Source organism: Sapajus apella, unplaced genomic scaffold, assembly GCF_009761245.1.
Source record: "Sapajus apella isolate SASKATOON/1434 unplaced genomic scaffold, GSC_monkey_1.0 scaffold5, whole genome shotgun sequence".
NCBI classification, from domain to species: domain Eukaryota; kingdom Metazoa; phylum Chordata; class Mammalia; order Primates; family Cebidae; genus Sapajus; species Sapajus apella.
This window is the reverse complement of record NW_022436945.1, coordinates 3,597,025-3,624,126: the sequence shown is the minus strand read 5'-3', so window position 1 is coordinate 3,624,126 and position 27,102 is coordinate 3,597,025. Positions and strand designations below refer to the sequence as shown.

At 41.5% G+C, this 27,102-nt stretch overlaps 1 long non-coding RNA gene across 1 annotated transcript; it reads right to left on the bottom strand.

Moving 5' to 3' along the window:
- Positions 1-10,928: 10,928 nt before the first annotated feature.
- On the bottom strand, positions 10,929-22,281 carry LOC116546447. The gene is made up of 2 exons (XR_004266718.1): positions 21,678-22,281; positions 10,929-11,128 (listed from the first exon to the last, which is right to left on the bottom strand). It is a non-coding gene; the product is annotated as an uncharacterized LOC116546447 (long non-coding RNA).
- Positions 22,282-27,102: the final 4,821 nt, after the last annotated feature.

Sequence of the window (27,102 nt, the reverse complement as noted above, 5' to 3'; positions counted from 1 at the left end):
CGGGACCTATAACCCTGCCTTCAAGATGACTGTTCTTGCTAGAAACAGCACAGTTAAATTATTTTAAGCAAGTTGAGAGCATAACATTTTCTATATTGATTCCATTTGCTCATATATTTTACAGTTTCCAAGTGCTTTGTTAACATTTTTACAAAACATATTATGTCATTTGAGTCCCACAATGATTCTCCTGTATGGGAACAGGAGGTATTACTGTTCCATCCTATAGGTAAGGAAATGAAAGATCAACTTTTTAAATCTGAAACATTTGTTCAGTGAACAACATTCACCTACTCTGCAATAAATTCCCAAAGGCAAAAATGGCTCAGAGCCCTAAAGGTTGTACAGTTCGACGAAGGAGAAAGAATTGGCTGGGCAATATTGTTGCAATCGAGGCGGGTCCAAGGTCCTAAGGAAGTGAAGAAGTGGGTAACAGAAAAGCAGAAGTTAGAGAAGTACTTTTTAATGTATGAGCTGATACTAAAAAGAAGACATTTACCAGATGTCAAATAGAAGAAAAGATATTCAGCTAAAAATAGGACATTAGAGTGGGCGGAGGTCAGAGGAGTACAATATGGCACCATCTTCCAGCGTGGCATCTGGGCAGGTTGTAAGCTAGGAAGAGCCACAGAGATATTGAGGTCAGGTTATGGAGGGCCTTCTATGCTAGGGTCGAGTTTGAACTTTATCCACCAGTCAAGCAGGTTGGTGAAGGTTTTTAAACAAGAGTGTGACATGACTACATTTGTGTTTCAGAGAAATAACTCTCTTGAAGTAACACCTTCAAATTCAAATAACTCCCAGTCTCAGGCAGGTAACAAAAAAGAAAAGTTTAAAACAATACCAAGGAGGAGAGATTATGACAAACTGGACAAAAATTAGATGCCCAAGCTAAAAAAAAGAAAACAAAATGGCAGGATTTACTCAGTTGTTGCTTGATGTGGACCGGAGAGGTTCGATCATTTCGTGTTTTAAGATCAACAGAAAATATAGATTTTGATGTAAACTCATCTGATTTTTCCATTTTTAAATCTTATTCCAAACAGTGTTTTGGGCAATAAGAAAATAAGTAAAATGCATTTGTGGACTGCAAAACAAACCATCGTTTTGTTACTGGGCTGGTATACGGTATAAGAGTCGGGAGGCAGGGCGACCAGTTAGGAATCTATTTCAAAAGTATGAACCTAGAGCAGTGCCAGTGAAGATAGAAAAGAGGGGAGATAACTGTCAGAATACGGAGCTGAGAGGAGACCAACCAGATGGTAGACGAGCAACATGACCAGGTGTTTGGACTCTGGTCTGTGATTTAGTCCTTGGTGTCATGTGACTATGGATGTAGGCTTTACATTTTTTATTTTCAACACAGAAAGGGGTAGTGAAGAGTATGTTTTGAAAAACCAGCTTCCAGTGCCTTCCAAAGTTGACTTCCTCTGAGCCCTCCATGTCCAAACTGGCTCACAGCGTCTCCAGCTGGCATACAGAGCCAGACAGAGAAGGAAGATGAGTGCTCTCTGTTCTCTGCTTCAGTCTCTGACATGATCAGAGTCTGACGTATAAACTTAATGTTCTCTGCCATAAAAAAAGAAATGGTCGGTCTCCTTTCCCTAACTATGCTGTCGCTCTGATTAAGTACTTTCCACCTGTAAATGTCCTTGGTTACTCCTGAACCATATTCTCTCCTATAAAAGGCACTAAATTAAAGACTGCTTTGGCGCTGCGTTTTAGTGATTTTGAAAAGTGCTACAAGATAGCTCCTCCCTTCACGGAGCCAGTGAAGTTCACCTCAAATGTCACCTCCTTTCTTCAATTTGCTCTAAGACTTTACCCATTTCAGACACAGCTCACATGCCTTCTTTCTCATGATGCCTTTTCTTACCACACCAGCAATCCCTTGTGACCCCAGACAAGGCCAGTGAGCCTTGACTGTGCCCATCATCATCATCATCTGTTACCATTTAACTCCTCTCCACTCCTGAAAACCTTATAGGCACACAGCAGCCACAGTGGTCTTCTTAAATAGAAGTCAGATCTATCACTGTCCACTTAAATTCTCCACTCTGTGGAGTCAGAATAAAATCTAACTCCTCTCAATGATTTACAAAGCCCTGGACTGTCTGGTCCTGCCTACATCTTCTGCCACTCTTTTCCTTTTTTGATCACATTCAAATTATGCTGGACCTCCAAAGTACTCTCAGATGCCACTACAGAGTCTTTGCATTTGCTGTGCCCTCTACTTACAAAGCTTCCACAAGCTTTTTCACATAGCTGGATCCTTCTCATCCTCTGGTCTTAGGTTAAACATCATCAGAGAGACCGTCTATCCATCTATCCCTAATCATGTAAATCTCACTCTACCCAGTTATCCTCTCTTGGCAACTGGATTACTTTCTCCATACTTACGGTGGCTACAAAAAATGCTTGGCAGACCTCCAAATGCCAAAGTGTAATTGTCTCAAGGCTCTTGCTGTTGTGCACTGTAATCTACCCATTCCCAAGCTCCAAAGCCATACTTCCCATGGGATGCTCCCATCCAGTGCCTAAGTAGGGCAGGACATAAGGGCAGCGTATTCCTGGAAAATATGGGATTCCTTTGACTGGTAACTTTGTCTTGGGGACTCACAATTCTTCACTGAAACTTCACTGAAACGGACTGCACAGCTTTCTGAGACTTCTTTCACACAACCTTCCCTACTTTCCCTCCCTGCACCATGGAGTCAGACCAGCACTGAAGTCTGGTGGTTCCTCCAGCCTCCTTCAGCATCTTCTACATGTTCCCTCAACCTGTATCTTACTTCTGATTTCCCAGAACCCAAACTAGCATACTGGTACTCATCCAAACCTCTGTCTATTTTTGTTTATTAGGTCCCCCAGTAAAATGCTACCTATGAAAGAAAGGCTTTTATTAGACTCACTTATTGCCAAGTCCACTGCACCTAGCACCGTCCTGGCATAGACTAGGTGCTCACCAATATTTGTTCAATTAAGTCATCTTCTCCTAGAATCTTGTGCATAAGTCTCTTGCCACATGGACGCATCATCCTGAAATTGTCTATACATCCACTTTCATCTCTAACTAGATTTCAGAAATCCTTGAAAATGTTCTACACATGGGTTTTGGTCTCAGCATATTGCCCAGAGCCTGGGGCACAGTAAGAGCACAATTAATGCTCATTAAATTGACGTGCCCATTGCTCCTTCTTCACACCATAAACTCCCCACACACCCAGGCAACACAGGCTGTGTGTGTCCTTACCTGTCTTCCATAACGTAGTCTGCTTTACCCCAGGCAGTTCCTCCTCCTGTGTCCTGTATCTCTGTAACTGTCTTCACCATTCTCCCAGTTTTCCACTTTTTTTTTCTCCATCACTAGCCTGCTACCTCCCCACAGAATTCTAGGCCATCCAATCACCAAGTCCATTCTTTTCACCTCCTAACTATGTGCTCATTTAGTGTACTTTTCTCCTATTCTACTGCCCATACTCTGGTCTAAGCTCCCCTTGATTAATACAGAACATCCTCTTGACAGGTTCCTCTTCCTCTTTGTTTGCATCTCTTCTATATATTTCCCACCCAGCAGCTGGAGGCCCTTTCTAAAAGGCAAATCTGATCAGGTCACACACTGCTGAAAGCCCTTCAAGTCTCAGTGGTCTGCTGAGGAGGCCTTTCAGGGCCTGAACAAATCCACCCACTCCTGCTTCGCGCCCATCCTCACTGCACATGCATCTCCCCTTATCTTCCAGTCAAACAGAGCAGTCTGCAATCACCAATCCTACTCTGTCTTTCCTGAAGAATTGTCTTCCCCTCACTCACCCCCTCCTTTATCATGCTAATTCCTGTTGATGTCATTTTTTTCCAAGAAGTCTTCTGCAGACAGGTCCAGTCTAGATAAAGTGGTTTTTCTTTGAATTCCTATGGGAACCCAAACTACTTCCCTTATGGTACTTATTACTGGTTTGTCTAGTTGTCTAGTCCCTAATGTGTGACCTTCATTTCTAAAACAAACATTTTATGTCGTCTCATTGCATCCAGTGCTTTAAAATTTTCCCTTTTTTCCGTAAATACAGGTGTGCCCAGCTCCCTTGCAAGGTTAATCCCTCCACACCCGTAAGATCTTGCCGCTCCCAGCTGTAAGTAGAGCCTCATCCATGTGCCACCTCAACTACCCTTCCTGCCCTTCCTTCTGGTAAATTCAGCTCCATCCTTAACTTCCCATCGTTAGTGTTCTCTCTTCCATGAAGCTTTCAGCTCTCTTTCTCTCTTCTGTTTAAAATTCTTCACTTATGTTTCCCCTACGCCCCCAAGTTATCTGTTCACATTTCTATCATTTACTTCATCACGTTTTTTGGTGTATAATTTTCTGTCTGCCACTGGTCTATAAACTTTTCAGGGCTAGAGACAAGGTCTCATTGAGCTTTTTTTTTTTTGTCAGTGTCTGCTATACACAGAAAAGGTGTTCAGTACATATTCATTGCATGAACAAATGAATAAACAACTTCATCCATTCTTCAGGGCTCCGCAATTTTTACCTCTCCAATTATTCTCCCTCTTGTGAGCTACAATAGATCAGATTGCCTTATTTTCTGAGCTCTATACAGACAGCACTATATAATCTTTCTTATTTGGTTCTAAGCATCTAAAGAGCAGGAACAAAACCTCACAGCCTCCCTGTCTCTACCGCCATGCCTTGCACAAATTATTTTGCTGATTGATTGTTACTGCTCAATCTACTATTCGTTTTTTTATTTCTTTAAAAAAGAAAACCTTCTCAGAAATCAAACAACTAAAATCACAAAATGTCCTTTTCTAAAAATAACATATTTCCAAAACACTGGAGGCAGAGCTGTGCTTTTTCTCCTCTCCCGTTAATGAGAGAAAGATGCTGCTTCCTCAGTTTTCATTTTGTCTGCGTCATGTCTGTGTTGCCTGGAGATTTGTGGCTGTTGTTTCAAGAAAGATCAAATGACAACGGGAGATAGACGGTCTTCTTGATTAAAAAGTGGCACTCGGAGACATCAGCTTCCTCCACATTCAAGAAGAAGCTTGTTTCACAGCTAGTGCCTGCTTCAGTGGCACACCTCCCTGGGGTCAGTCGAAGCTTGCCATCCTCTTTCCAGATCTGCTCATGCAAGACCTGCACTGTAATGACATGTAAAGTAAAATTTAAGCCTCAAGAGAGGGATTAGATATTGCCACTGATTGACTCGGGACCATCCTTTGAGAGACAGTGAAAGAACTGACATAGCATGGTTAGACCAACCTGTATTCAAGTCTCAGTCCTGAAAGTGACTAACTCTGTGACCTGGGAAAGTTCCTCAGCCTCTCTAAGCTTCAATCTCATCATTTGGACAACGGAGATAATGAAAACACACCTGATGGAGTTGCCAATGTGATGGGATGAGATGATACAAAGTGTTCAGCATCACGTGTCACTGAGTGTTTATTAACAGTCATCATTATTGTGAAGTAGCCAGAACCACACTTGTCGAAACAGCTGTTGTGGAACAGCTACTCTGTGCTGTATACTAGGCTCATTTTTCCTATATCAAGTTTCTTATTTATACATCATAACAGCTTTTCAAGCAGGTATTATCAGCTAGTGACTCTGAGGATAACTGGCTGCATTCCCTGCCCCTGTGCTCAGCCTGTGAATGGGAAATATTGGGACTTGGTAAATACATTTTGGAATAATGTTGAATGAGTTCACAACTGGCATAGTTGTCTAGGGCATGCCAAACCATGGGCTGCTTCCCCTATCTAGTACAGAGTGTAGTGTTATGCTTAGAATTATGTCCCCCAAAAAGTTATTATGTTCAACCCTTAACACACAGTACCTGTGAATGTGACCTTGTTTGGATATAGGGTCTCTGCAGATGTAATAAAGTTAAGAGGTGGTAATGCTAGATTAGGCTAGCCCCTAATCCAAAAGAAGGTGTCCTAATAAGAAGATGAACATTTGGACACAAGTGAACAGAGACACATGGAGAGAACTCCACACAGTGATGGAGGCAGAGACTGAAGCTGCACATCCAGGAGCCAGGAGATGCCAAGGGTAGCTGGTAACCACCAGAAGCCACAGGGAGGCATGGAGGGATCCTTCTTCAGAGTTTCTGGAGGGAGCATGGTCCTGGTGATACTTTGATTTGGGATTCTGGCCTTCATAACTCTAACAGAGTACATTTCTGTTTTTTAATCAATCAGTTCATGATAATTTGTTAAGGAAGCTCTAGAAAACAAATACAGCACTTTATTCCTTTCTTGGCACAGCAAAATGGAGTTTCAGGGCACTCACAGAGAGGGTTTAACACCCCTTATTCTCTTTCAAAGGAGCAAAAAAAGTACCACTCCCAGTTTTCTGTCTGAAGATGAGACTTTTCAGTCATCCCAACAGTTCCGGGTTTCAGAATTTAAGGGCACACTATGGAGAGATTGCTGGTAAGTTAGCTAAAGCTCTGTAGCCCCACAGGGCTTCTGTTCCAAGCAATAGATGAGAGAAAAGAGAGGCAGAAATTATGAGTACACTTCAATTCCCTCATGTAGAACACTAAGCAGCAGCTTTCTCCCTATATATTTCTGTAAAAAATACGTATTTTATAACATCATCAGTTAATCTCATGTGCTTTCCAGAAGGGAAAATCATCACATGTAAGTGTTAGAGAGTTTCAGCACCCCTCCTCCCCACCAAAAAGGGGACTGTTCTCAGGGGCTTGCCTTCTAAGGGTCCTGTCCCTCTGGACTAGAAGCCTCATGATATAGGAACAGCCCCTTTTTGCCCTTAAAAGATCTGGGGCGGGAGAGTTGGAGACAGAAAGGGTCCTCCCAGGAAAGGTTGTCTGTTCCATCCTCTTTCTTCTAAATTCTTTGAAGACACAGGGTGAAGCTTTCCCATCAGTTAACATTCATCAAGGGTTAAATCCTCCAAACAGCCCCATACAATGACTAGGTATGTCACTAGTCAAGCCAGATGCTCTGCTTAAAAACCCACAGGCTTAAAAATGCTTTCAGCTTAACGGGACATGGTAAAGTGAGCACAGAGCATTTGTCAAAGCTACACAGTTCTGGGACAACTGCTCCCCATCAGCCTCACTTCTTGCAATCTCTTTGGACCCAGCATTGACCTTGGGTCTCTGATGAACTATTTGCTGACTCCCTACACAGCCTGGTACATATGTTTTCTTCCCAACAGGGCTATTTGAAAGCCCCCATTTGACCCAGGTTCCAAAATTCTCTGTGATTAGCTCTTGGCCCTCATCCTACTGAGCATGAGATCCGCTGAGTGGAATGGCTGCTGTACCCATCCTGACTCCCGCAACAAGAGCTTCTGTTTTGCCTGAAGAAGGAAAAAGTATCAAGGGAGCAATTTGGATTCTCCAAAGGTTCAACTTGGGTGAAGTCCAATCAGTCATACAAATAGTGAGGCTCAAGGAACTGCTCAGAAACAATGTTCTCTTTCATTGCATCATTTAGATTTTAAGAACAATATGAGCCTCTAACACTTTAATTGACGGAGCAATACTCTAGAGAAATTTTTATATTATCTTGGCTAAACTGTTGGTAATGGTTAGGAGAAGAAGGAATAAAGAAATGAAAAGAGAGGAAAAAAAGTAGTGGGGGGAATGAGTGGAACTATAGGAGCAGCAGCTCTTGCAAATCAGATTTGGGAAAGAGCAATGAACTACATTTCTACCTTGGAAGAGGGACACTCAGATATCAGTAGGTGGTCAGGTGGTGGCCAGTTCAAATATTCTGAAGTGTTTTGATGAGAATTTAATAAGGACCACCTCACACATGCACATGCATGCACACACACAAATACACAAACACACGTTTCCCTAACTCAAGCATGCAGTTAGGGAATCTCCGGAGTTCAGAAGTTGAGTCAGCCTAAATGACTCAGCAAGGAGGAACCAGTGCTGAGGTTGGTGGAAACACAGCTGGAGCAAATGCAGATGGAACTGTGAAGACATTGTGTGAAGGCGAGGGAGGGTGTGGCTGGAGTTACCCAGTAGCTACCAACATCCTGTTACCATAACAACATCAATTCCCAGGAGGAGCCTGGGGCATGTCATTTCTGCACCCAAGTCAGTTCACCTCCCAAATGGGCTGATAATGGCAACTTTCTTGTCTACTGACAGGACTTCTAGAAAGGTTATATGAGACAATCGTTGCTAAGGAGCTTAGAAAAGTCCCAATTTCAAACATGTGGAAAGGATTATGGCATTCTCATGACAAGTTCTCCACCACCTACTGAAGGCACAATGCCTGCTTATGGGAGGAAATGGGGCATCAAAAATTTGAGGTGTGGGCTGGGTGAATCAAGGTACTTGCAGGGTGAATCACTGCAAGATCAGGACACCTTGTTATGCAATGACAGGTGAAAATATATTTGGTGAAATCGGGCGGAATTTCCCTCGAATCTTGGGATTATAAGCCAGAAGAGCACACTGAAAGCTGAGTCACAGCAGGGTGAGTGAAACAGCCCTCAAAGAAGACATCAGCATAACTGGATTCTTATCCCCGGCATGGCAAAGCCTGTACCATCAGCTGTCTCTGCGTCTGTTTGCTCACTTGTAAAATAAAAGTGTCATCTCATAATCTTTTCTGCCAGTAATACTTTGTGAGTGTGTGTGTGTATGTGTGTGTGCTCACACATGTATGCATGCAAGGCCCTGATTTATGCTGGTGCAATGCTTTGAAAAACTTAAGCTTCCATTCTACCACATATACTCTGACATCCATTCTGATCTCCAATCTCTGCAGCTCCACAGTGTACTCAAAGGGTCGAGAAGCACAGAGACATCATCCTGATTTGCCAAGGCTGGGCGGGGTACCCCTTCCCCTAGACTCCACCTTTATGGGTTGTGTAAACTTGGGCAAGTTACCCTCTCTAGGCTTCATGTACTTTATTTATAAAACAAAGAGAGTAACTGTACCTATGATCTACAGACTTGGAATGAGAATCCAATAAGATACTTCATATAAATCACTTAGCACAATGCCTGAGTCTATAAAAAGACTTTTTAAATTCTTTAAAAAGAGGCACAGTGGCTCATTCCTGTAATCCAGCACTTTGGGAGGCCAAGACAGGCAGATCACCTGAGGTCAAGAGTTTGAGACCAGCCTGGCCGACATGGTGAAACCCCATCCCTACTAAAAATACAAAAATTAGCCGGGCACGGTGGCAGGAGCCTGTAGTACCAGCTACTTGGGAGACTGAGACACGAGAATTGCTTGAATTCAGGAGGCAGAGGTTGCAGTGAGCCGAGATCACACCATTGCACTCCAGCCTGGAAAACAAAGAGCCAAACTTCATCTCAAAAAAAACAGACTAAAACGACGTTCTCCCAGTAATAAACATCACTATTGCTATTAGAGTTGCTGCTATTACTGTCACAGTATTTCATACTCCCGTATGGGAGCATATCCCTACAAATTGCAGCTGTGAGTTTACTTAAATGAAGAAATCCATGAAGGCAAGGATTGGGCCTGTCCCATTCTTCACTTGAACCCCCGTCCTCTTCTGAATGCCTGGCTGACAGCAGGGGCTCAATATTTGTCCCGTTAGATGAATGAAGGGTTTGAAGAAGTGGTTCTCAACCCTGGTTTCACATCAGAGTCATCTGGGTACATTTTAAAATCCTGACGTCCATCCCTACCCAGAAATTCTGATTTAATTGATAAAGACTAAGACCCTGGCATTAATAGTTTTTAAAGGGTCCCCAGAGTCTCTAGCGGGCAGGAGGAGGTGAGGCTCATTTGTATAGAGTCTCAAACCACACCATTGATTTCCAAACTTTTCCTTTTATAATAAAACCATTTTTTCCACAACAAAGTCTTAGATTGAAATCTACTTCATAAAAGAGAATGAAGCAGCTTCCTCTGGTAGAAGTGTTAGAGGTAGGCCCTGGGGCTCTCCATCCAACTGTGTGGGTCCAAGGTGGTCCACAAAGCCCGAAAGCCCCTAGACACAGCTTCCTAGGATTAGAACTGTCTTCTCCTGAGCTCTAAGCAGCGTCTTCTCACTGCGCTGCACTGCCAGCCTTGCTGACTCCTCATGTAACACAATGCCATCCTCACCCAGAAACTTGGACTAAGACATACTGCAACAGTTTTCCTTTTACAGCCAAATTCAGACACTCTCAGCTCCCAGTGAAAATCATTCCCAGGCCTTGTGGATTGAGGAGAGAAAATAACGCCTAAAATATATAAATAATTCAAAGCTGAGTTTATTCATGATGCTGTGTTTTCTCCAGGCAGCAGTTTGTATAATCTCTCTTACACTGCCAGTTGGGCAGCCTCCGTAGCATTTATTACTGCAGACAAGCCGTTAGAAGCTGTTTTGATTTATACATCTACATTCCATTATAGAGGTAACTTTAACAGCAGGCTGCAGTTTCTGCTACTGACATTGCAGGAGGGGAAAGGAAAAGAAAAAAAAAAGACGGTGGAGAAAAGAATAGGAAATTATTTTTGCCATTCCAGAGAAGAGCAAGAAAAATGGGCCTACATACTTTAATGACATATTTAATTTGTTATCTGGAACACAGACACAGACAAAGACACACACACACACACACACACACACACACAATATACTCACATGCAACAACATATGTGTGTTGCATCTTTATGTCTTCATAAGAGAGCCAATGTTTATTGAACATCTACTAAGTGCCAACTTACTCTGTTAGGTCAGGAGAATATGTTGGTGAATAAACAAGACAGTTGATGGTCTCATGTGTTATTATTGTTTGCTATCACCAAACAATGTCTCCCCAACAATCCTCAGCACGGGGTTGATACCCGGTAGGTACTTGATGCCTGTTGAGTGAATGAATGAATTCAAAATCACAAATAAGATGAAGTTATATTGCAACTGTTCAGTTATCTATCTTCACAGCAATGCTAAATAAAATGAAACACATAAAACCTCATGCAACAATAAGCCTTTATTGTTCATGCATCGAAGATGTTAGGCTGGTTGGCTCTGCTCATCTGTGCTCATCACCCAAATAGCTTGGAAATGGCTCGCAGCCCACTGATTGGTTCAGGCTGCTTCTGGGTCCTGTGGGAATGACTCAGCTCTGCTCATGTGTTTCTCATCCTTCAGCAAGCTACAGCCCAGCATGTTCTTATGGCCATGACAGAGAGACAGAGAGTAAGTATGATGGAAACACATGGCCTCTTGAAGTCTAGACTTGGAACTGGGAAACCATTACTTCTGATACACTTGACGAAACAAGTCACAGAGTTAGCCCAGATTCAAGACATGGATAAAAGAGTCCATCTTTAGCATGAAGGTCCACAAAGCTACATAGCAGAGACAAGGCTATAGTGATTAAGAATTGAAACCACCTTTGCAATCTGCCACAGGAACTCAGCAAATTAGAGAAAAGGCAGTGATGGAAACCCACCTCTCAAATGAAGTCTATTGCCTTTTCCAGTATCCAAGTGTATTTCCACCCAGACCCTGAACAAGGCTCTTTGGTGAGTTTAGGGAGGATGCAGACATCTCTCTGAGAATAGTTGTTCATTGTGTCCTGAACATCCTTCCCTCTTTGACCTTAGGTCTTCACCCGGGCCCTACCTGAGGTTGACACCTGACTGTGATCTATTCACTTTGCCTGCCCTAGTTTTTCCTGCTCCATTTTAACCCATCACATTAGGAGACAGAATGTGTTTAGTACAATGATGAGACAGAATGGTAGCTACCATACATTGGGAGCTTACCATATGTCAAGGCCTGTGCTGAAGAACTTTGCTTACATTATCGCATTTAATTCTTATAATGACTCTATGAGTTAGTTATAATTATCCCTCATTTTACCACCAAAAAGAATATTCACAATACTGAAAGAGATTAAGTAATTTGTCTAAGATTTCACAGCTAGTTATTAATCAAGCCAGGTTTCAACCCTAATTTGTTTGAACCCAAAGTCCATGTTCGCAATCACTATGCTATGCTCCCCCTTCCTTAAACCGGGGAGGTCTACTTCACTAAACCATTATGCTCACATTGGTAAAGAATTACCATTTTCTTTTCTTTTTTTCTTTTTTTTTTTTTTTTGTGACAGAGTCTCGTTCTGTTGCCAAACTGGAATGTAGTAGCGCAATCTCGGCTCACTGCAACCCCCACCTCCTGGGTTCAAGCGATTTTCCTGCCTCAGCCTCCTGAGTAGCTGGGACTACAGGTGCACACCACCACACCCAGATGATTTTTGCATTTTGAGTAGAGATGGGGTTTCACCATGTTGGCCAGGATGGTCTCGATTTCCTGATCTCATGATCTGCCTGGCTTGACCTCCCAAAGTGCTGGGATTACAAGAGTGAGCCACCGAAAAATTACCACTTTCTTAAAGCAAAGAGATCATGATATTCTGCCCAGTTCCCTCCTATGAGACACTTGGAAAAAAAGGATTGAAGTTCCCGCAACATTTTGAATTATTTCCACCTAGACATAAGAGGTTGTAGGGTGGGAAGGCATGTCATTAAGTTTTCGGTCTTGTGTAATTTCTACCAGCTCCCAACAGAATATCCTAGGCTTGTTAGAGTTAGTACCAATGAGATCATAGATCATAGATTCTACCAGGAGGAAGAGGGATTATACAAAGACTTATTGGTGTCTAATGGTATAACATGCACTATGTTAAATCCTACTGGCCCAAAAAGAAATGGAATCTATGATCTCATTTGCATATTATCTCTCTTTGCATAAGCCCAAGTCAGGAGGAGGCTGGTTCTGGACGAAAGAGAAGTATGAGAATTCCACCCCCACTATTGCAAAAGCTTGGAGTTCCTAGAGCAGCACCTTAATGTAGACAAAGGGGAGAATGTAACCCAGTGGAATAAATGGCAGATTATTCCAAAACCAAGCCAAGGGCACTGAATTTCTCATGGATTGTCAGTTCAATCCCCAGCATCCACAAAGTAGTGTCCAGCCTTCCTCTTCACCTCCACTGGACATTTACACCCAACAAACAATGGTCAAGTGAAAACCTTTCGCTTAGTTCACAGGTTCTCAGTTTGTGACAGTTCCCCTGTAGATCCCTGATCAAAGCTGGATTCAAGAGCGTGGCTTAAGTTTAAAATCCTGAGAGGAACAATCTCAAGCATGCTGGAGAAGAAAGCTATATAACCAGTCAACAGCAAGACTTAGCGCACTGGGCCAGAAAGCTGTACAGGTAAGAATGACAGAACTGCTTCACCCCACTCACAAGGGAGTTCAGTGGGCACCAGCTTACCCTGGGGATGGATGGAATCCTCAGTAGGAAATGTTTACTAAGTCAGAGAAAAAGATGGAAGAGAGTCGGTTATGTTCAAGCACAAGGAAATGTGGAGATTGGAATCTTGCCTTTCAAGTGCAGTGAACTCAATCTCCAATAAACATGTCCCAGAGGGCACTAAGCCTAGACCAGTCAGACTGGCAATCCCTCCGTCCCTGAGACAGAGTGAGTGAGGGGGTAGGAAGAGGAACATACTCTCTGTCCTTAGCATCCCTCCGTTGATGAGGATGGCAGAAGTCACCTCAACCTTGAAAAGATGCTATACTATGAAGAAGTGGACATCAGCATGGCTTCTTTCAGCAAAGCCAAGGGAAGGGTTGCTAATCCTGAAGACTACAAAAAACCAGCCAGGTGTATGAGAAAGCAGACAGGAAGAAGCTAATAGGATTGAGAGGCAGCCTGTTCATTGTAGCTTTTGCCTCCCGGGAAGCCAACCTGTCTTTCAGTCACAGTTGTAAAGTGTGGGGCTGAAGTTGAGTTCATGAGAGAATTCAGAGGCATAGTCAGAGGAGCAGATGAGGCAGTAGGGGTCTGCAGATAAGGCAGTAGCTGAGGTGTGAGCCAAATGGGAGCCAGAGGACCAGAAAAAGGAGGGAGGAGACCAGAAAGAACAAAAGGGAGGTGGTGGGGACTCACTCCACATAGGACATCTTCCCTTGCAGGTGGATTTCTATCTCCCCCAGAGAGCTCTGGGCAGCGTGGAATGGACAGTGTCCAAAGAATGCTCAATGAACTCCTCATTTTGATTTCTTTGTTCTATAAAGGCGTGTGCAACCGCATTAGTATGCTCAGCAAAAGGCCCCTTTTGTTGTGCCAGGTGCTGCAGGAATTCGAAACAGCTGATGTTTCATAAAATCATGAGCCTGCAGAGAGCCCTGGGAGGTCAGAAAACCCAAGCCCCTGCCTCTCACATCTGTTCTATCTGTGGAATGGTGCTGCAGTTTTAAAATCATGTTTATTGTACTTCATCTTCTTATTTTAAGAGAGATACACTGGGTACACTTTTATTGCAGAAAAGGTGAAGCAAGCAGTAAAGCACAGAGAAGAGGGAAAAACAGTTTCTAATCTTATAACCCAATGACAGCCACTGTTAATATTTCAGCAAAGCCCCTGCTACACTTTCTCTCTCTCACCCATGGGGTGTGTGTGTGTGTGTGTGTGTGTGTGTGTGTGTGTGTGTGTGTCTGTGTGTGTGTGTTGTAAGTATATAGAAAAGAAAGTGGAAATTTTCCTGTTATTCCAGAATTAGCAAATAAAACTGTGAACAAAGAAGCATTAAGTGTCACACATTCTAAATAAAGCCGAATACCTTCCTTGAGTCTTTCCACGAGGGTATGATCCAGCAATCCTACTTCTGCATATATATTTAACGAAATCAAAATCAGTACATTGAAAAGATTTCTGTACTTCCATGTTCATTGCAGCGTTATTCATAATAGCTGAGATATGGAAACCGTATGTCCACTGAGGGATGAACGGATAAAGAAATTGTGGTATACACATGCGATGGAATATTTCTTAGCCTTAATAAAGAAGGAAATTCTACCATCTGTGACAGCACGTATGGAACTGTGGGAGATTATGCTAAGTGATATAAGTCAGGCACAGGAAGACAAATAATGCATGATCTCACTTATACATGGAATTTAAAATAGCCAAACTCGCAGAAGCAGAGAGCAGAATGATGTTACCAGGGGCTGGTGTGGGGACAGGTGGGAATGGGGAGATGTTGGTCAAAGGGACAAAGGTTTTGTTATTTGGGATAAGTAAGTTCTGGAGATCAAATATAAAGCATAGTACCTGTAGCTATAAATGCAATATTATATTTTTTTAATTTTCTAACAGTATAGGCTTACTTTAAGTGTTCTACCACCAAAAAAAATTATTATTATTATAGTAAAAGAAAAAGAAACTTTGAGAGGTGATAGATACATCAGTCTATGACCTAGATGGTGGTGATGATTTCACAGTTGTGTATGTATCCTCAAACTCATCAAGTTGCATAAATTAAATATGTACAGCTTTTTACATGTCAATCATACCTCAATAAAGTGGCTTTAAAAAAGAGGCGGCTGAACCTCGCTGTTACCTGCAACCCTCATTCAGCACCACACCAACCACCACCATGCTTTCTGTAACAGTAGACTGGAGAAAGGGGCCATCTATGACTGCTGGGTGGAAACGCTGGGCTGCAGCACCTCTGAGAGCTAAACAGAGGGTCTTCCCAAATCATAACTCAAAACGGTTGGGAACACTTTCAAGAAGGGAATGCAGACTTCTCATTCTCATTGAGCATCTGATTAGAACCTAGCCTCACTGATTTCCTCTGTTACCACTTAAGTAGTAAACTAGAGCCTCATTGAGAGAGCAGGGCAGACAGAGGGCGTCTGTGGAGCAGCCTGTTCCTTTAGTTGTCATGGCAGAGAGGTGCCCGTCTTCTGGAGGTGAAGTGGACACTGAAGAAGAGACTCACACCAGTATGTGGACTGCCAAGGAAGAGGACCCAAGCAGCAGGAGGCTGTGAATGATCCCCAGGGAGGTATCTGAGGGAGGGTTGGGATCTGGAGTTAGATCTTCTGCAGTTGGGAGGGGGCTGAGCAAGGTGACCATGCACTGACCAGGAGGGAGCACAGAGATGGTAACCTACCAGAGAGGGCCGTAAGGTCCTTCAGTGTGAGCCAGAGAAAGAAATCCACTAACAAAGTGTGCTGTGCCTGCTGTGAGTTAAATAAGCAATGCCCGACCTTGGCCTCTTTCTCTTCCACTCACCCACACACACTACAGCACCTATCTCTATATGAGGGGGTGAGGAGGACCATTCCCAAAGAAAGGATACAGGAGGAAGGGTAAAGAGCAGATGAGGCTCCTCCCACCCACCTCCCCTAAGCCACAAGCTCAGATAGCACTGGAGTGAGAGGAAAAGATGAACTGGCTTCTTAAGACAGAAGAACTTGTGCAACCAAGGGGAATGGGAAAATTTGAAATCTGCCACACTATGAGTGAGAGATTTAATACAGCATTATTAGGAACTGCAACTAGAGGGAAAATCCTTTGATGTTTGCAGCTCAGCAAGTTTATATGCTTCGATAAACCTAAAATACACACACATACACACACACATACACCTGCATATACATAGACAATTTTTAAAATCCAGTCAAAGTAAAATATAGCCAAAAGCTACTCTATTTTTTCATACCCTGACTTTCTTTCCTGATCTTGTGATCCTCCCTTCTGTGAAATTGAATAATTTAAACTTAAACCTGGTGGAACTTTATATTATTTTGAGCCTTGAGAGGAATGTGGCTATGTGGCCTGGGTCATGTAGCATACAGCTGCAGCTTCTGCTTCTCCAATTATAAATTCACTCCCTTACTTATTCTTGCACTACAGACTATTAGGAAAGACCAAAAGGCATGAGAGATAGGACACCCAGGAATCTATTACCCCTCCTTATGGAATGTTAAACAATCTACCTTGGAATGTAGGAACCTGTAACCAATGAAATTGCTATAAATTATGTATTGGTCTTGTAAGAAAAACGGTGTGACTCTGTTAAATTTCTCCATCTCTGCCTATGCAAGTGAAAGCCTTAATTATCTACTTTGGAACACTGACCAATTCTTTTGGAATCTGTTTCCTGGGTTGTGAGCCTCAAGTTTTGCACTTGAATAAGCTCTGTACTTAATCACATTTTCTGAATCTCATAATTTAAGGGTGATTCTTCTCAGCACTTGCATGAAATCTCATGCAATTTTCATCATTTCTCTATTCACTTTCACATATAACAAAGTTCATACTAACTCTCATCCAACTTAACTCTCTTCTCCACTCCATAGCGCATATGTGCATCAGGCTGTAACCTGAGCAAGAAAGGGTATCGTGGTTTCAAGCAGGTTTCTTCACTCTCACTTGCTTTCTCAATCCACATTGTCCCTCACTTTCTAACTGCTATTTAGAACTCTCTAAAAACATTAGAGGGCATGGTGTCTTTGTAACATGTCAGCTTAGCTAAGCAGAAACTCAATCCCCAGAGTTTCATCTCCATTGAGGTTCCAGGTTGAAGAGGCTATAAGAAAAATGTACACAAGATATAAAAGACCATAGTGAAGAAGCAGGATTCTCAGTATCTTTCAGTTTGGTGTAGGGCACCAGACACTGGCAGTTCATGCATACGGCAGCTCACTGATCAGCCAGCTTGTGTTGCTGGTACAGGGCAGCACCTAGGCTTACAGGGGACCTAGACTGCATTGCTGTGTGGGGCAGGACCTGGGCTCGCAGCTCCTAGGCTATGTTGTTACTTTGGGGCAGCTCCTGAGCTTGCAGCTCCTCCAGTTCTCCCTGGATCTCTTCCTTCAGCTTCTTCAAGCCCTGGGCCAGGTGCATGTGCATCTCCATGTGAAAAGTACCTGCTTCCCCATTATTATTAAAGTTGGAGGCAATGGGTGGGAGACACACAAATGCTTCAGCTTGTTTTTCTGGAATCCAGTACCTCTCATGGTTTGCCCTTGTTCTCCCAACTCAGCTGTCCATCTCCCCTCTCAGCTGCTGTCTTGGATGACCTATAGTGACTTCAGGCTCAACATCAGACACAGACTATCAGCCCTGCATGACATGCCCAACAGCTCCCATAACAGTGTAAGATCTAATTCCTACTCCTAGTGGTTCTGCTTCTCTGACTGAGCCCTAATTGATCCTCAGTTATAAAGAGCATCCAATAAAGAAATTCTTTATATATACTTCTTGACAAAGAAGAACCAATTTCTGCAGCTTCAGTGCTTGCTGTAGCTGGTCATGCACAACAGTCTTTCAGTCCTTGCCTTCCTTCTTACTTACACATTATCTCATTTTGTTACTTCATCTCTCCAGGTAGTATCCTCTCAGAAAGCTTTTACACTGCAGCCCATGACTGTTCCCTTCCATAAAGTTCAATCCTGGCTTACCAGGAACACACATAAATCTTAGACCAACTAAATCTACAACTGTAATAACTTCTCAACATAGTCCTCTATGAACGTTTTCAATCCAAGATAGGGTACTGGTGCTTATGTTTCCCAAATACCAAGAGAAGCATATTAAGTTCTCCAGTTAGTTTTCTTTGGCAAATTATTGTTTAGTAAATACATCTTCCCCACATGGTAGCGTTTATTTCTCCACTCTCATTGAGGCAGAGCAAGCAATATGATTTGTTTTGGCCAATGAATCATGGAAAGAAGCAACATCGTGCCAATTCTAGGTGAAGATCTTAAGAGCCATTACATCTTTCAGCTAATTCTTGTATTTTTGCAACCACTATAAAATCATGTCCTGGGCAATTGCTGGTTCCAGAAAAACAAGACACAAGGCACAGACGGAAACCCAATCTGCAGCTAAGAACAAGCCTCACCAAACCACACTCTGAACTAGAGCTGCCAAGAAGAGCTCAGCTTGGATCTTCCAAACTGCAACCTGCCTGCAACTTTATGAAAATGAATGTTTATTTTAATAACAATAAGATTAGGAGATTATTTGTTACACAGCATTATTACGGTGATAGTTGACTGGTACACTTTGCTTATACTGTAGTGAGAAGAAAGTATTTGCCTCTAGTAATTCTCCCCAGGGCATTTTCCCAGATATCCAATCTCCTATCAAAACTCAGCACCTTTATATGGAGGTGGATGATGAGCTGATGCCGAGAGAAGCGGCTCTGTGATGTCTCCTTTACTAGTGCTTCATTGATGGCTTAGCACACAGTTTTAGAAACTGAGAAAATTTGGGAACTTATTGTTTAGTTTGGGCGCTGGAGTCAAAGTTGAGATGATAGAATAAGTCATGTTTACTATTCTCCTTCACACATACAAAATTTGGAACATACCATATATAGATATAGATATAGATAGATAGATCTGCAACCTGACTTCTTCACTTAAATATAGATTTTAACAATTTTCCATGATGCTCAATTTTCTCTTATGTCTTCAATTTTCTCTTTCTTTGAAAAACTATTAGAGAATGAATGAGGATACCAAGTGGAGTAAGAAGAATGGCAGAATCATGCACTTGGGCCCTTCCCACCTGCACCTGTAGGATTTTCTCTGGGCATTCTGAGTGCTTATGTAAACTGAGAAAAACTCAGTGTTACCCAATTGTAACTGAGATTCTCTCAGCTGACACAAGCACCCAGAATACCCAGGGAAATATGAGGTTGTGCCGTTGTTTTGTGTCTTAACTTGGTTAAGGCTGGGTAGAAACACATAGCCAATAATAATAAATTTGTTTATACTGAATTAAATTGAAATAAAATATACTGAATTGAGCTGAACTCTAAAGAAAACCAAAAAAAAGAGATGTAATATTAGTCTGTACTAATTCCAGCATGAAGGGTTTCCCAAAACAAAATATGGCAGATGTCTTTAAAGAAGATTTTTTTTTCAATCTCAATAAATTAGGAAAAGAAAAACATCCTCCAAATGTTTAGAAGTTTCTCTCTTCATCCCATACTAGGACTTTAGATCTTTAAAGAAAAAAAAACTTTATGACAAATGATTTATTTTGCCAAAAGAATAATTTATGTCTCCAAAGGGCATTATAGATGAAACTGCAATATTTCTATATTACCAGAATTTTTACTACTTTTTTCATTCTACCACTACTTTCAAAGAAAAACTCTTGCCTTAAATTTTTTTCAAAATGTCCTATCACCCTTCCTTTGTCCTTGGTCACTTCCAACCATGCAGAGCTTTTCATGTCAGGATCATCAACATGAAAATGCATGGCTATTCTCAAAAGACGGTTTTCTAAGCCTACATATTCATCATAAGGCATCCCAGAAACCTCTAGAGAGAATGTTAATAATCACGATAGGGCTGGAATTGATGGTCTCGTACTCTTGCCTTTCTACACTGATCTTTGGGAACTGTAATGGGAAAAGCACAAAGCTTCCCTCAACAGCTACTATACAATTATGATAGCATTAATAAAAGCAACTATAAATCGTTTATACAAGCTAGACATGATTCCATCATTTAACTCTTATGACCAACCACATTCTATCAAAGAGATTATTAATATCTGAACCATATAGATGAAGAAAGGGAGGGTTTGATGACTTGCCTAAGAGAACTAAGACAGTAACTTACGGAGACAATAATGATATTCTTGCTTCTGACTCCAAAATCCACACTCTTAAGCTTTATGCCTGAAACCCTGACTCTCTTTGAGAGAGAATAAGAATAATATTAGCTATCATTTATTAAGCCTTACTGATTAAGCCCTAGCTTACTTGTTGCTTATAGATATACTCAATTTGAACTTATTTTCACATTAACATCCACAAAATGTCACATCATTTTATTAGTCAAAATTGAGTAAAGTCTATCTGTGAGCCACCAGTGGGCAAAATGGCAGGAAGCCCAATGGAGGTCATTAGGGAGGAGCTCCGTCTCCTCTCTACTCTTAAATAAGCACACTACCAAAGTTCCTGGCCCAGAACATTTGGGAATGGGCCCTGTTGTCATCACCTTGTCTATGTTACCTCTAAATTGTACTGCCCGGGGTCTGGCGTCTGTGGGTTTGCAACTGGCCACACCCTATTCAGGGTAATGCATGTCAACAGTGTCCAGGCCTCTGTTATTTTCAGAAACTCCAAACCTCTTTTTTCTTCCAAGGTAGATAAATACCCAGCATCAGTATGTATGCTATTGTTTAGGAATCAATCTTCTAGTGTTAGTGCTGAAGAACTAACATCTTCTACCATGAAGACCTGAAAAAGCTACTTCAGAAATTTGAACATACGAAGGAAATCTTCCATCCACCATAAAAAGAGAAAGAAAAATATATATATATGTGCAAATGAACTACAGTATGCCAGACACTTTGCCATATCCTGCTCTACTTCGCCTACAAAACTGCAAGGTAGAGATTATTGTAATTGGTATTTAAGATGAGTAAACAAAAGATTAGAGAAGTTTTTTTTAAAAAGTCCCCAAATCATAGAGCTATTTCACTCTTTGCAGACAGCCTGAGGAAAACTTGTAGTTTATATTAATAATATTTACCATTTCTTGGGCTCTTAGTCTGCACCAAGGCAGTATACTAAGCACTTTATATCCATTAGTTTCCATAACAATTCTATAACTTTTTTCATTATCTCCACCTAAGAATGAGAACCACTGGAGCTCAGAGAAGCTAAGTCCTTTGCCCAGGGCCACACATCTGGGAATGAGGGAGTCTGGATGCCAACCTCTGTGTTAGAATTAAAAGTTGGATTCTTAAGCATTGCACAGCACAGCCTCCCCTCAAGGCTTTCAAGTGGAAGTGTGGCCCCCAAAGGACTGGAGAGATAGGTGGATAGAGCAGGCAGGGAGAAAAATGAAAAATACCAGCTAGTATTTCTGGTGTTTCTCTGCACCTTACCTCTGGAGCCCAGGGTACTCATTTTACAAGAATGAGTCACAGGACAAAAGAGCTGAGGCCTTGCTTGCTTTGTTTTGCAAACCATACACTGTAGAATGAGAATAATTATTAGTCATCTGCAGGCCTTGTGATGCTGGCAGCTTAGTCATTGAACAACTATTATAGATCACACATTCCTAATCCTTTGGATAGAGTCTCAAGCCACCTACACAATCCTTAAACAACTTCTCAAAGTCCCTTGAGCTGGGGGTGGCTGCAGACACACTCTCTAGAAGCTATGCATTCTTCCTACTGAAAGATGGACACCTTGTGGCCAGTAGCATAATGAGAAGTCATTCAGCAGAATGAACAGGCATCTCTCTCCCGCTTTCAGTGACCCACACACTCTTCAAATTATCCTTCCAGCAAGACTAGATACCCCAAGCAGTTTTAACTCTTCTTGGGGCACAGGAGTTTCATGTCAACTACATTTGGTTTACATTTGTGTGACATGCTATCTCATGTGAATGAGATAGGAAAAGAAAATACAGCAGGCATATGAGTGGGTAAAGGTACCAAATTCTAATAAAAATTATGTGAACACACATGTGCCACTATTGCCGAGTTTTGGGGTGCAGGAGAGAGCTTAGCTCCCCTGAGAGGACGTTTCTCCAGGCTCTTGGTCTCTCGCTCACCCAAGAATGAGAGAGGGGACCACCCCAGGTGCGGTACCCTGGTAGATACCAGACCCAAAAAAGTTTTGCAGAAAAGTGATTTATTTAGGCAGAGAAAGTGAAAAAGATGAGAGAGAAAAAGGCTTCCACGAAGAGTGTGGAAGGGGACCCAAGTATGGAATCCAGGAGAGGAAAAAGCAGCTTCCACGAGAGTGGAAGGGGACCCCAGAGGGGGAAGTCGACCGGGATGAGGGAGACCTGGACTTTTAACCTGGTAGGAATTCCCACCTTCTCCAAGCCCCCTAGCCAATGAAAGGAATTCCTTTAACCTTCCACTGGAGTGATTGACTTTTGATTTTTTTTCCCACGCCAGCGAAAATTAAAACATAAACTGCTGAATCACCCGGATGGAGAGGCATGGGAGGGAGGCAAGGCGCTGGGAAGTTCTTTCTCTTAAAACTACGCCCCCTTGTGGACTCGGTAACAGAACACATTCCCTCACCACTTAATACCTTAACGAAAAATAAGAGTTAGCAATCTGATGAAAAATTTATTTTGTTTTCTATTTTGAATTCTAAGTGTGGAGCTACTGAGATGACTAAAACAGTTGCTGTCCTCAAAGAACTCAAAGCTTAGTGGGAAGACAGAAACAACATTAATACAATAAAACTAAAAAGGTTATCATGAAAGCTCAGAGGAGAAACATCCAAACCAAATGGAGTAGAAAGTGTAGGCAGAGGATAAGAAAGATTTCCTTGAGGCAATGAGAGCAAAGCTGAGCATTTTTTAACCTGTCCAAAGCAGCAACTACTAATGCAGTACCCTGGCAATCCAGATGAGGTGGCACCATGATTGAGGATTTCATTCATATATATTACAGCAGTAAAGATACTTTGAACTTTAAATAATAGAAAGCTTGATATCAGCTCATTTAAACAATGAGGAATAATTCTGTCACATAACAAGAAGTGCAAGGAGGCTTCAGATTTAATTTATCAACACAAAGACATCATTTGGAACTTTTTTTTTTCCTCATTATTCTACTCTGAAATCCTCACTCTCTTCTAAATCACAAGGTTGCTGCTGCAGTTCCAGGCACCATGTGCAGTCACAAAAACATTCAGCAAAAGCAGGTATCTTTTTCATGTAACAATTTTTATGAACAAGTAAAGTGTTCCCAAAAGCTTCCCAGAAGACATAAGTTTCCCCTCATATCTTATTGGTCATAAGTGGGATACTATAATTGGATTAGTAAGAACTGAATACAGGGAGGCTGTAATCTCCCCAAGAAAGGCTTGGAAAGTTTGAAGAGGGAGGAATATTTGTTGAGTAGGTAGCTAAATTTTTTGGTACCCTGGGAGTAGGATATGTGAGAAAACAAACCTATCAAACATGGCGCAAACCAAACTCTTCCCACTGGAATTCTGATGGAACACTGTCTCTGAATCGATTGACTTCTTTGGGGGAGAATGTTGACTCCTGTAAATGGCGCTGTATCAAATGCTAAGAATTCCACCTCTAAGCAGACAGAGCCAAAGGACTGGCCTTGGTACCATAGAACTTTATGACCCAGAAGTGATGATTTTAGAGATCTAGAAACTGTTCTGCCATTTACTCAATACATGCTTTGTCCTGGCCTTTGCTGCCTGCTCTGTAAAATGCTTTGCCCATCTGCAGCTTTGGGCCAAGAACACATGCTTTTCTGAGGGTGCTTCCAGCTCTGAAAGTCATCTTTCTTTACTTTGATAAAGAAATGTGATGAAAGTTTTTAACATTCCTCATCACCAACACGTTATGAGACTTCATATTGGTTTTAGAGATATCATTAGAATGAAGATTTTTGAGTCAGCCTAGCAGATAACCAGACAAATTGTTGCTACTCTAAAACAAAACAAAACCAAAAACAAAACACTTGAGTTGGTTTTATGGCAGAAGAACTAAAAAGTATATGTGACCTTTCATTTGGTGGCAGCATCCGGGAAATTCATCTTACAGAAATTATTTGAATTTTTAGAAAATCTTTAAGCACAAAGATTTTCATCAAAATGCTATTGATCAGGTGTGAAAAGTACAAAGCAACTAAATACCAACTCTAAAGCCTTGTTTGTATTAAGTGTGGTAGATTCAATGAGTGGATTATAATCATGAAACGTAAGTTTTAAAGATCTTATAGCATGTAAAAAAAGTTATATCTTAACAATAGTAAGTGAAAAGTGGTACTAGTTTTATTTACAATATAATGATAATTATGTAAACCACACAAACCAAGCATTTAGAAGAAAAGGAAAAAGGATGTAAAGAAAAGAAACCAAATGGTGAATAGTAGCTGTACTGAGAAATAACTCAAAGGTCATTTTTTTTCTTTCCATTTTTCTTTTGACACTTCCCAAAATGTTTATAATGAGTATGCATTGCTTTTATAATGGAGAAACACAACAAAAATCACTGATGGATTATTTGATTGATTATCTTTATTAACTCAGTCTTACTTATAATTAATCTATATTACAGTTGTTGACAGGAAAAATCCAGGTGTTTAAGAATAAATTTCATTGGCACAGCTTGGTATTCCAAACTTTGCTTCATCTTAGCAAGCTTACCTTCCAATCCAAGCTTCTCTCTCATAATGGTTCAAACGACAACGCACAAAAGTCTTTGCAGAACCTGCTCTGGCCCTCCTGTCTCCCCACCACTGCCCCTTGCTTTTATTATTCCAATAATTTTTCCCAAGGTGCCCTTTCTTCTTTATTCCACTCCTCTCTGGAGGCCAATATCAGAAAGCTCAGCTCAAACACTGTACACCTTCCTGAATGATCTTGGGCAAATGATTTCACTTCTCAGCGTTTCCATTTCTACACTTCTAGAAAATGGAAATAATTTTTAAGTTTCTTTTTCTCATTACTATTATACAAAAGCTACTGTACCTGGCACATAGTAGGAACACACACAAAAATAGAAAGGGCAGCTGTTTGTTTTTCCTCTGAATCCCTCTTTCCTAACTTACAGCTGTCTCAGTGTCTGGCACCACAGGAATAACTTTTTGAATAACTCATGCTTATTGGATTTTAAAAATGCCATTAGTGCTGCTACCAGACCCTGACAGATAAGGACCTGTGGCTGTGTGATTTTAGATGGCTTATCTACATAAGAAAGCACAACCTAAGAAAGTAGTCAAAAAGAGAGCTTCCTTCCTACATAGAGAAAGAGCTTTATTTGATCAGAAACGGGCTTTGGAAAACCACCTGCAGGCATCTCTGTAAGTATTCACCCACGAAGCAAAGAATATCAGAAAATAAGATGGAAATTTTTCTCATCATTGTCCTCCCCACCCCCACACAAGGTCCCTATCTCAAAAGCAGGATTTGGTTGTGTTTTCAAATGGACTTTTGCACTTTTTCAAAAATCAGCTAGATAGCAATGCATCCCCACAGCTGAATAAGCACCATTAGGATGAAAGCTGTATCCTGGGGGCAGCGTAAACTGTGATCCAGCTGCCCCTCCAGCTTGTGCAATGTCTCTTGTTTGATGAGAACAGGGAGGGAGTAGAGTGTCCTGTAGCCTACATCATGCAGGGTTAGCAGCCTCAAAGTTCATTTTGAAAGAAGAGCCATGATGCTTGGAGACGGTACTGAATTTCAACTTCCCCACTCAGAAATGCCATCGTTATAGAAGGTGCTTCCGTTCATCTCTTCTAGAGAGACCAACCCTATTCACAGGCAAGCAAAGTAAACCTCTTTCTTCAATCTGCAAACGTTTGAAGGAGCCCTTTAGCATAATCGCTCTTAAACAAATAAAAATAGAATACTGTACAAGCCATATCATCTTGTTGGTAGCTGGTTCTGAGGGAAGAGTATTTAAAGGGACAGCGAGTTTAGGAGAGAGTAGTTTGAGCATAACATCAGTAGAACTTCTTTTGGTTCTGCGAAAAGAACTGTGCTTGAGAAATGTTCTTCCAAATCCATTAACTTATTCATTCATCTGTTCATTCAACAAATGTTCAAGGATGAATGACTTTTCATTTGTCTTTTTATTTATTCATTCAATAAACATTTACTGAGTACAGGATGGATATACCATGCACTTTCCTGTGTGTTATGAAGAATATGAACAGTTAATACTTAACATTGTTGAGTGATTATAATATGCCAGGAATTGTCTAAGATCACACAGCTGGTTAACAGTACAGCCCAGAATGTATCCAGGAGCCTGACCCCAGACCCAACGTCTTTAACCTTCTGCTATGTTGCCTCTCAAATATGCAAAACACCCAGATGTTAAGATGCAAGTCCGGGCCTCAAGGAGCTTACACTTTAGGAGGGTTAAGTGCCTTAAGAGAAGTTCAGGAAAAAGTATCAGGGACATTTGGAGAAAGAAGAAATGGTTTCTTCTATGCTGAGAAAGAAACTCCTTGGAAATAGTAGAATTTGAGATGACTCATGATGGACAAGTAGAATTGAACAAGCATTGCGGGGCACAAAAGGCATTCTAAGGTAAGAAAACTGTATCAGTAACCCACAAATGAAAGAAATCAGAAGTTGTAAAAGAGAGCAACTAGTTTAGTTTGACTGGAGCATTAACATATATGAAGAGCGATCATGAGGCGAATGCCGGACCAGGAAGTTGAGACCAGTGTGTATGTGACACTGATTTTTTCTGAGCACCTTCACAGGTAACATTTATTCTGCTAAAATACATCCTGCAAGCAGGTGCTGACACTCAGTGAAGGTGTTTGCCTCATAAGAGTGAGTGATCGAGCATTACTCTAAAATGCC